An 11,036-nucleotide genomic window follows, 5' to 3' on the forward strand; every position below is an offset into this window, starting at 1 on the left:
CTTGTATAAACTAATTTGTTCCATCTCTCTATCCCTTTTACTATTCTGTACTAATAGCCAAATATATAGTGAGACAAAGCCAAATATAGTACCTATTTCTTATTTCATCATCATCATCAGGTCCTGCGCATTTGGCGACAAGCGTCCTCCAACGTGTTTGATCCATTGAACACTGACGTTCTTCAGATCTTCTTGGAAAGTCTTCCTCTATGTCTTCCTTGGTCTTCCCTGCCTTCTGCAATCTACAGTGTGATCTTTTATAGCAATTCCTTAAGAATGGAGTCAAAGGTTTTATTGAAATCGATAAAGTTAATTACTATTGGCTTCTGGAATTCAACACTCAGTTCAATAATGTTCCATAACGTGAAATTCTGTTCACTGCAGGAGCACCCTTGTTGGAATCCCACTTTCTCTTCAAGTAGCTTCTGGTTCACTTCCTTCTGAAACCACCACAGAAAAAAACGATACACGGATACTCGTTCAGCAAGCGGGTCAAGATTCTGTATCATTGCGGCTCCTCACTGTTTCAGGAGTTCAGCTGGGATCTGATCCATTCCTGGTGCCTTGTTGTTTTTCAGTCACTCAATGGCCTTCTCAACTTCAGCTGTTGTATTTGGGCCTAGATCAGGGATGGGCAACTTCGGTCCTTAAGGGCCACTGTCCTGCAGAATTTTGCTCCAACCCTAATTAAACCCACCTGAACAAACTTATCAATGTCTCCATGATTAATACAAAGCTACAGGTAGTTTTTATCAGGGTTGGAGCTTAACTCTGCAGGACAGAGCTCTGCAGGACCGAACTTGCCCATCCCTGGCCTAGATTTACAGCCAGGTCTGCAGGTGGTGGGGTGTTGAAGTCATGTAAAGATGTTGGAGTGAGCTGATTTAATGTTTCTGTTAAGTGCTCAGCCCACTGGGTGTCCTGTTCTACCCTGGTCTGCAGCATTCTCCAATCCTTGTCTTTGACTGGGGCATTGGAGCTGCACCTCACCCACGTAATATCTCTGATAATACAGTAGAGCATCCTGGTCATCCTCACATTCCAGGTTTGATTCTCGTGGTCGACAGGCTCTCAAGGGTGATCGTTGCTTCAGGGGCCTGGCGACTTTGCCCTGTCACTGTCATGAATGACAACCCTCCATCACACCGTTTATACTTTTGTAGATTTGTTTCTTGCTGTTTCTTTAGCAATAAGAAATTTTCACATGATTGTGTTGCTAGTCATATGCCCAACCCTCCTCCTTTATCCTTGCATGCAACAGGCAATGCACAAAAGTATGTTGGAGTCCTTTTCTTATTTATTTATTTATTTATATATATATATATACGTATATATATATATAATAATTTATTTATGTAGTGACCCCTACCTGTCTTTTTTGTAACTAAGTAGGACAGCGCTCCAGATTCATGAACTAAATGCCTACAGATGTTGAAGTTAGGCCCCTCGGAAGTCACAATGTATACTTTTCTTTTGGAAAGTTATGCAGAATTAAATCTATACGCACCAACTAATCAAGTCAACATAAACACTTTTTAAAGAATGAAACACTTGTAAAAGTACAAAACAAATATAGGATTTAATTGGAATATAGTTATTGAATTCATGAACGAAATCAGACGAAATCCAGTCCACCCTGCTAGCCCGGCAGCAGGGGCTGGTATGCTGAGTATCAGATCGTGCCTGCTGTCACAGCACCTCAGTCGGTCTGTCTCAGCCGCCCTGTGAGCAGAAGAGCACCTCGCCAATGGTCACGGGGCAATAGACCTAGTTAGCTGGTCACTGCGGGGCAACTCATAACTACACCATCCGTCACACATCTGTGTTCCGTTGGAATTTGTAGCATTGAGTCCAGAGGTGGAAGGTTGACCAGGGCGAGCATCCTTTCACTTAAATTTTTTGCCCGGGCGCTCTCTACTATGAGCATCTCATCTCTCTATTATGACGTCTAATATTCAGCCTCCACGACTGGCAACTCGGGAGCACTCTGTCCTTAAGAGTGCTGTCGTTGCTCGGCAAGGTTCGCGTGTACGGCAGGCGCGACCTGGTCGTCATCCTGCAACTGTCGCATATACCTCCATCGCATGCTGGAATGTGCGATCTCTTGGCGTTAGTTCTGACATGGACTGCGTCTCACCTCGTAAATCAGCCTGATTGATGCAGAACTACTCCGACTTAACATCTCCATCGCTGCCCTGAGTGAAACTTGGCTGACCGGTGTTGGCTCTGTGCAGGAAAAAAACTACACTTTATTCTGGAACGGATACCCAGATGGTGACAGACCAATGCACGGGGTTGGCTTTGCAATCCAAAACAAGCTACTGTCCTCAGTGGAAAAACCTGTGCCCATCTCCTCACGTCTCTCCTCACAGCGCCTGCACACAAACTGTGGCCCAGTTACAATCATAGCCACTTACGCCCCTACGCTGACTTCCGAACTAGATGTAAAGGAATCATTCTACAATCAACTGAGCTCCATTATTCAGAAGACCTCCTCAACCGAACGTTTGATTATCCTTGGTGACTTTAATGCCAGAGTGGGTGCTAACTCTAGTGCATGGCCTGATATTCTGGGAAGCCATGGATATGGCAACATGAATGACAACGGTCTCCGCTTACTGGAACTTTGCAGCACCCACAAACTCTGTGTCCCCTCTTCATTCTTTCAGGGCTCAAGTTCCTCTAAAGTCACCTGGCGTCATCCACGTTCTAAGCGCTGGCACCAACTTGACCATGTACTGGTGAAGCGTGAGCATTTGAAAGAAGTAACACACTGCCGATCACTGCACTCAGCAGATTGTGACACTGATCATGCCCTTCTACGTTGTAAATTAAGGATGGTCCCAAGCAAGTTTCATTACGCAAGGCCCAAGCCTACTCCTCGTCTGGATATTTCTGCAACCTATGCTCCTGCGTCGCAGCATGCGTTCCAGGAACTACTTGCTTCCAGCTTTGACTCTTCACCTCCTCATGCGGATATCACGGCTGCCTGGCAGCACTTCCACTCTGTTACCACAAAGGCTGCATTTTCCATCTTTGGAAAGCGATCCAGATCACAGCCTGACTGGTTCAAAACCCATGCCAGCCTGCTCCTACCTGCAATTGACTCTAAGCGTTCAGCCAGACTGTCCTATCTGCAGCATAACACTCGCTCAAATAGGGCAGCATTGAAGCAGGCATGCCGCAATGTCCAATGGGTCACTCGCACAGCCATGCAGGCTTACTGGAGCACACTGTGTGACCGTATTGAGTTAAGTGCATCCACTGGAAACATCCGAGGTGTCTTTGAAGGTCTGAAAGAATCCTTGGGCCCAGTCCCTAAAAAATCCTCTCCACTCCGTTCCCTATCAGGCGAACTTCTGACCGATATGGAATCTCAATTGGCGATATGGGCAGAGCACTACAGCCTTCTCTATGCTCAGCCTGTCACAGCCAACACACTGGCAATAACTGCTGCTATTCCTGAGCTCCCCCCTATGTCTGATCTGGATGCAGACATTACCATCGAGGAAGTCAAATCTGCAATTAAGGCACTGAAAAATAACAAGTCTCCTGGAGCTGATGGCCTCCCCCCTGAGGCTTATAAGGCAGGCGGTGATGTTCTTGCCTCTGTCCTACATCATCTGGTTGTGATGTGCTGGAACAGTGGATATCTCCCAGATGTCCTTAGAGATGCCAACATCATCACCATCTATAAAAACAAGGGGGGCCGTGCAGACTGTAACAACTTCAGAGGAATATCTCTGCTCAGTCTTGCTGGCAAGATATTTGCTCGCACTATTCTACCACGTCTACAAATCCTTGCTGACCGTATCCTCCCTGAAACCCAGTGTGGGTTTCGTGCTGGCCGCTCCATAGCAGACATGGTTTTCTGTGTCCGTCAACTACAGGAAAAGTGTATAGAACAGCATAAACCTCTGTTCTTGGTGTTTGTAGACTTGACCAAGGCCTTTGACTACGTTAGTCGATCTGGACTTTTCCTCATTTTACAAAGACTTGGCTGCCCTCCAAAGTTACTGAAGGTGATCACTGAGTTTCATGAGGGCATGAAGGCAACTGTACAGTCTGAAGGCACTCGCTCTGACGAGTTCCAGATAAGGTGTGGGGTAAAGCAGGGATGTGTCCTTGCTCCTACCCTCTTCGAAATATTTTTCTCTGCCCTACTACGCCGTGCCTTCCCTGATGACTCGGGTATCCTTCTACATACCCGCAGCTCAGGAAAACTGTTCAATCTGGCCAGACTGCGGGCGAAGACTAAAGTGCGCCATGTTCTGGTATGTGAGCTGCTTTATGCTGATGATGCTGCCTTTGTTGCCCACTCAGAGGCAGATCTACAACTACTCTGCTCATCTTTTGCTGCTGCATGTCTAGAGTTTGGTTTGCAGATTAGTCTTAAAAAGACAGTTATTCTTGCCCAACCTGCAACCCTAAACCCTACAGTATACATTAACAACACATGTCTATCTGTGGTAGACAAATTCACCTACCTGGGTTCCACCGTATCAAACAACAATAACCTTGACGCAGAGCTTGACATGCGCATTGGGAAGGCATCATCAATGTTTGGAAAATTGAGCAAGCATGTCTGGCACAACAAGAACCTCTCAATGCTCCTCAAAGTCCGTGTGTACCATGCATGTGTATTGAGCACCTTACTATATGCAAGTGAGACATGGACAACATACAGGAGGCACGAACATCGCCTCAACGCCTTCCATTTTCGCTGCCTTCGTTCCATACTGGGTGTATGCTGGAAGGATCATGTGCCTAACTCTGTCATACTTGAGAGAACTGGTTCCAGTGACCTGTACACCATCCTTCGTGAACGCCACCTCCGTTGGACTGGGCATATATATCGAATGAATGACACTCGCCTTCCAAAAATCTTTCTTTATGGCGAGCTGGCAAATGCCCCCCACAAACATGGTCGCCCCCATCTATGTTTTAAAGACGTCATTAAGAGGGATCTTCAGGCTTTCTCCATCAACCTGGACAACTGGGAGGCACTTGCAAATGACAGAACCAAATGGCGCACAGCAATTAACAACGGCCGCAGGGACTCTCAGGAGGCCTACAAGTCATTTCTGGAAGAGAGACGCTTAAAACAGGAAGCAGTTTGTCGTACTCGACATGAACGGCCATAGTCATTATAGTTATTGAATGTTAACTAGCTCAAAAAATTAATTTCAGAATATGAAGAATTCACACAATCACATTGCCATTAAATCTGACACAATTTAAACCCCGAAGGGCAATATCTCAGGTGCCAGACCTACTAAAATTAGTCTCCAGGTCAAATACACTCAGTATAGATTGAACCAATGACCTCAATGGGATGAATGTATACAATAACTCCCACAGATTACACAAAATATATTCTGAATATTCACATCATATTTTCGGTGCACTGAATAATGCTAAATGAACCAATATTTAATGCTGTGGGCCCACACACACACACACGTCATTCACACAACCCACCCCGTTGGAGGCCTAAATCGTTGCTCGTGTTCGTGGTGGCCGGGAAACTGAAAAATGGCCCCTTCACTCTCCTGAGCACAAAACTAATCAAACCAAGATACCTCAATTCCACGTGCAACCATACAGCAATTCCGGAATCCTGTAACAGGCCTCGCGCAGCTCCTCGTCCTCTCTCTCCCTCGTCAGCCGACGAAACGCACCTCCCACGCCGCCAGAGGAACCCTAAATAACGCGGGTATTTGGGGCGCTATCTGGTCCTCAAGGTCTCCCTCGTTGTGAAGAAAAACAACTGTGTTAACAGTCTTTAGTCTTGTGGTTTAACTGTGGCTTTAACTTATCAGTTCAGATGCGCAGATATGCCCATTGATAATTAAACAGCCTGCATGCACGTCTGAAGGGCAGATTAACAAAACTGGAAGGTCGTAAAACACTTGCGGCGATCTCAAAGAAGTAAACACAAATGAATCATCCCTGTGTCAGTGCTTCACACCCGATCTACATTACAGTTCAAGATTTTTAAACTTGTAAATCATTAATCAAATCACTCTCTTACCGCAAAAGCGTCTCTCTCATTCCCGTGTCTCTAACTCAACTCCCGCTCAAGCTTGTCAAAAAACTCTCTCATCTCTCGAACAACCCCTCACGTTACACAAAACACCAGTGAGGGCGGGACTTAATTCACATAAACCAATAAAATAATGAAACACCTAACTGTGGGTTAATGCACGTTTTTACATGTACATCTCAGTCAAACTTGACATAGGAACGAACGTTCTTAAAGGAACACACCTTTATACATACTATACACAGGTTTCTTGTATACAAACAATACCGGATGCGCGCGCATCCAGGAGGCGAAAAACCTGTTATCTGTTATGCCGAGTTCTGTAAAAGAACATTGTAATTAACGTAGATTTCGCATTGTTTGTAATTTCTTGTTGACTCAATAATAAACTGCAATTTCAGAGTTGGATCTGTTTGTTTGTGTTTCATATTAATATAACATTATGTAAAACGTCCAACTGTTTACGAATCAAAATCCGGACATACTGTGATGCATGTATGAGTTATCATGTTAGACTAAGTTCTCTTACGAGAGGTTCTCTCGTATTGCGTAAGTTTAGCTTACGCTACGGGAAAGATTCATCTTCTCGAGATATTGAAGCCAAAAATTATCCTAATTTTGTATTCATAATCAACGCAGTGCAGCAGCTAGCAGACCTAGAGCAGGCAGTCTAACGTGCTCATTGGCTGCCCTGCAGGCAACTGCTGCAGCCTACCAGTGAGCCCGGCGTGACGTCACGCCCAATGAAGGGCGCTCGCGCCTTCATAGCGTCACAGCCCGCCAGAATGGGCGTGGCTTAGCGTATAAAAGAAGGGGCTCGTAGGCTGAATTCCCTGATTTTTCGACTCTTCAGCGAGCTCTCCGCATCGCTGGATCAGAGAGAAGCCACCGCCGCCGTCGAACAGCGAACAGCCAGCTTAGGACAGCGCTGAGGAAGCCGGCCGTCTTCGCCACCTTCAGCCATCCGTGCAAGCTACGCTATCCGGTGACGTATCCTTTTTACTCTGTTGTATTCTCTTCTAGCTTACTCCTAAAAGAGCGCGAGTGTCTTTTTAAAGATGCCTCGCATTTCCTGCGGCTCGTGTAGGGCCCCGGAGACAGCCGGAACCTGTGGCCACTGCGACGCGCTCGCCGGAGAATCTCCCTCGAGCCTCGCTCTCGCCTTCCCCGCCTCTCTTCACCGACGCGCAGCTGCCGCTCACGAGCCTCACTGCCGTCGCGTCTGAGGATGAGGTTGAGGGACACGCCACAAGGGACTGCTGTTCTAACCGCGGCTAGCTTCCTTTACGTTACAAGGAAGCTACCGCGCCCACCATAGAAGCAGTCACTCCGCCCTTTGTGGGACCGCGCGGTGATAAGCGCCGTTCCCAAAGGCAGCCGGAGCCTGTAGCCACAGCGACGCGCTCGCCGGAAAGCCTCCCTCGAGCCTCGCTTTTCACCTTCCCCGCCTCCGTTCACCGACGCGCAGCTGCCGCTCACGAGCCTCACTGCCGTCGCGTCTGAGGTCGAGGGACACGCTATGGACTGCTGTTCTAACCGCGGCTAGCTTCCTTTACGTTACAAGGAAGCTGCCGCGAGTGCTCTTATCTGCTCGCGCTACTTAAGCTTTCGTAGTTTCCCCCGTGGACCAGTGGCTAAACTCAAAGCTTTCGCGCCAGAGACCCGTGTTCGATCCCGGCTCTCGCAGCAGAAAAATTTATGCAGCTCTCCTCTATGAGCTCGCGACCAGCTTTCTTACGTACAGAAAGCGAGCGCGCGCCCCCGAGCGCATGCGTCACCGGCGAAGGAAGGAGAGAGTGTGGTTTTTTGTCCCGCCGAGGCCTAACAAACCCCCTCTTTTTCTCAAACATTTTCCAGCTCCTCCTAGTTCGAGCGGCTGGTAATGTCTATACTGCAGTAGAGAGCCTGTTATAACACGCACGCCTGCAGACAATGCCGACACGCACACGAAAACTGTGATGACGCTCTCTCTCTTATCTGCTCGCGCCAACTAAAGCTTACGATGTTTCCCCTGTGGCTCAGTGGCTAAACCCTAAGCTTTTGCGCCAGAGACCCGTGTTCGATTCCCGGCTCTCGCAGCAGAAAAAAATTATGCAGCTCTCCTCTCTGAGCTCGCGACCAGCTTTCTTACGTTCAGAGAGCGAGCGCGCGCCCCCGAGCGCATGCGTCACCGGCGAAAGAAGGAGAGAGTGTGGTTTTTTGTCCCGCCGAGGCCTGACAAACCCCCTCTTTTTTTCTCAAACATTTTCCAGCTCCTCCTAGTTCGAGCGGCTGGTAATGTCTATACTGCAGTAGAGAGCCTGTTATAACACGCACGCCTGCAGACAATGCCGACACGCACACGAAAACTGTGATGACGCTCTCTCTTTTATCTGCTCGCGCCAACTAAAGCTTATGTTGTTTCCCCTGTGGCTCAGGGGCTAAACCTTAAGCTTTTGCCCCGGAGACCCGTGTTCGATTCCGGCTCCCGCAGCAAAAAAAAAAAAAAAAAAAAATTTTGCGGCTCTCCTCAGCGAGCCGCCGTATTCAAGTTTATTTCCCTGTCAGTCCCCTTCAATCAGGCTACTGCAGTGGTCCATTTAGCAGCCAACGAGCCGGCTCATTTGCCCTCTCGCCTGCACACATACGCCGTTTGCACGGCGACCCAGAGAAAATCTCAAAGGAGTATAATGTCTGTTCCGGCACACGCCGCTGGTGTTGTAAGTGTAGTGAAAGTGCCCACGCCCCTGTGTTCACCCCTACACACAAGCACAACACGTCCCGTGTCACTCACAGAGCACACTCTCATAAAGCGCAGAAAAGCCGCTCGAGTGTTGAATGTAAGACATGTGTCCACAGGTTTGTGCCCACTGTCTGCCCGCTCTGTAACACGGTCAATAAAGCAGGTTATGAATGTAAGTCTCGTGCCCGCCAGAGAGCGTTCACGCTTACTAACACACACTTCTCCCCGGGCGCCGCTAAGTGTTATCACAAAGCGCAGGGCGTTAATAAAACGCTCCCCATCCTTTTCGATCGGGGCGTCAAATACACTTGTAAGTCTCGTGCCCGCGCACACGCGTTCACGCTTACAGAAAGCTTCTCCGCCCAGAGCGCTGCTCGCGCGACAAAAAGTGGAAGGAGAATGTTCCCCATCCCTTATGATCGGGACATCCCACATAAATCAGCCGGTTTCGGTTTTCAGCGAGCAGCCATTGCCCAGAACCGAGAGCGCGCGCGCCGCGCTTTCGGCTCCGGTTCAGTTTCACAAGCCCGCGAATGGCGGCGATCTGAACCTGGAGGCCATTCGCCCCCTAGCGGCTCACATTGCTGCATGGGAAGCTATCCCAAGGGTTTCAGAATGGGTGCTGAGCACAATAAAGCATGGCTATACACTTCAATTCATTCACCGTCCCCCGCGCTTCCGAGCCCGGACCGCGACGATAGTGAATGCGGAAGTAGCACACCTACTTCACGCAGAAATAGCAAAGCTGCTGTGCAAAGGGGCAATAGAAAGGGTACCGCCTTCTCTGAGCGAGTCAGGCTTTTACAGCCGATATTTTCTCGTACCCAAGAAGGACGGAGCCTTCAGGCCCATCCTCGATCTGAGACATTTGAACAGGGTGCTTGCGAAAAGACCGTTCAAAATGTTTACGACCAGGAAAATCCTCGCGCACGTTCGCCCGAGGGACTGGTTTATTTCTCTAGATCTGAAGGATGCCTATTTTCAGATTCAGATAATACCCCGTCACAGGCGATTTTTGAGATTCGCCTTCGTGGGCAGGTATATCAATACACCGTCCTGCCGTTCGGCCTGTCTCTAGCACCCCGTACATTTACGAAGTGCATGGACGCGGCGCTCGCCCCCCTGAGAAGTCAGGGGCTGCGAATAATGAACTACCTGGACGATTGGCTGATTTTGGCACAGTCAGAGACAGAACTGATGTCTCACAGAACAGTGCTTCTCAGTCACCTGGAAAGTTTGGGTCTCACGGTCAACTGGACCAAGAGCTCATTAACGCCCAGCCAGTCAATTTCCTTTTTAGGAATAGAACTGGACTCGGTGACTATGACGGCATGTTTATCGACGCAGCGCGCGCGCCGTGTTCGACACCTAGCCGCATGTTTCCAGAAGGGCAGCTTTCTCCCTCTGAAAACATTTCAAAGGATGTTGGGCTGTATGGCGTCAGCTGCAGCGGTCCTTCAGCTGGGCCTACTGCGCATGCGCCCGCTCCAGCGCTGGTTGAATGCTCGCGCATCTCGCCGAGCTTGGGTGTCTGGCGGCCAGAAAATCAGAGTGACTCAGACCTGCATAGCGGCTCTGCAGCCCTGGTTAGTAGCCGACTGGTACCAGCAGGGAGTGATGATGGGAACCATCTCTTACCGAAAAGTCATTTCGACAGACGCGTCCAACTCGGGTTGGGGCGCGCTGTTCGAGGGCAGACCGGCCTTCGGCCAGTGGTCAGATCAAGAGAAGTGTTTCCACATAAACTGTCTGGAGATGTTAGCGGTCGAGAACGCACTGAAGTGCTTCCTCCCGTTCATACAGGACCAACATGTTCTTGTCCGCTCGGACAACATGTCTGTGGTATCCTATGTCAACCGTCAGGGCGGTGTCAGATCCAGGAATCTCTGCAATCTGGCGGAACGCCTCCTTATGTGGTCTCAGATGCACCTGCGTTCGCTGAGGGCGACGCACGTGCCTGGCCATTTGAACGACGGCCCAGACAAACTGTCCAGGGACAATGTTCCCCCAGGGGAATGGTCCCTGCACCCACAAACGGTCCAGAAACTGTGGCGCCTATTCGGCAGAGCGGAGGTCGACCTATTTGCGTCAAAAGACAACGCTCAATGTCCGATATTCTTTACGGAAGACGAGGACGCGCTGGCCCAGGTTTGGCCCAGCCTCCCGCTTTATGCTTTCCCTCCGATCTCTCTGTTACCTCAGGTGTTCAAGAGAATCAGGGAAACACGCTCCTCATAGCCCCGCGGTGGGAGAATCAGATTTGGTTCC

This window comes from Rhinichthys klamathensis, unplaced genomic scaffold (genome assembly GCF_029890125.1).
Source record: "Rhinichthys klamathensis goyatoka isolate OS25496 unplaced genomic scaffold, OSU_Roscu_1.1 h1tg000090l_1, whole genome shotgun sequence".
In the NCBI taxonomy this organism is placed as follows: domain Eukaryota; kingdom Metazoa; phylum Chordata; class Actinopteri; order Cypriniformes; family Leuciscidae; genus Rhinichthys; species Rhinichthys klamathensis.